Below are 263 nucleotides of genomic sequence, written 5' to 3' on the forward strand. Positions count from 1 at the left end.
CCCCCCCCGGCGCCCCGCCCCCCGCCCCTGCCGCTTCTTCCCATCGCCGCTGACCGGCTCCTGGCTCCCGCCTCGTTTTATGGTCGTGGAGAGGGAGGAAAAATCCCAAACCAGGTGAGTTCTGCGCGCATCTTCTCTTTCTGTGTGCTTTTCCTTGTCCTGTTACCCCCTCCCTCCCAGGCCCCCATCTCCCGATGCCCTTCCCCGGACTGTGTGTTCCTCACCGAGGAGCAGCGCTGCCGAGAGGGACTGCTGTCGTTCCC

At 65.4% G+C, this 263-nt stretch overlaps 1 protein-coding gene across 1 annotated transcript in view; it reads left to right on the top strand.

The window, feature by feature from the left end:
* Positions 1 to 6: 6 nt before the first annotated feature.
* RAB30 (RAB30, member RAS oncogene family) overlaps positions 7 to 263 on the top strand; it is a 41922-nt gene continuing 41665 nt past the window's right edge. The window contains exon 1 of the mRNA XM_008634928.2: positions 7 to 114. The gene's annotated coding sequence lies outside the window, so the exon portion shown is untranslated. The remainder of the gene's footprint in view (positions 115 to 263) is intronic.

This window comes from Corvus brachyrhynchos, unplaced genomic scaffold (assembly GCF_000691975.1).
Source record: "Corvus brachyrhynchos isolate BGI_N302 unplaced genomic scaffold, ASM69197v1 scaffold44, whole genome shotgun sequence".
Taxonomy (NCBI): domain Eukaryota; kingdom Metazoa; phylum Chordata; class Aves; order Passeriformes; family Corvidae; genus Corvus; species Corvus brachyrhynchos.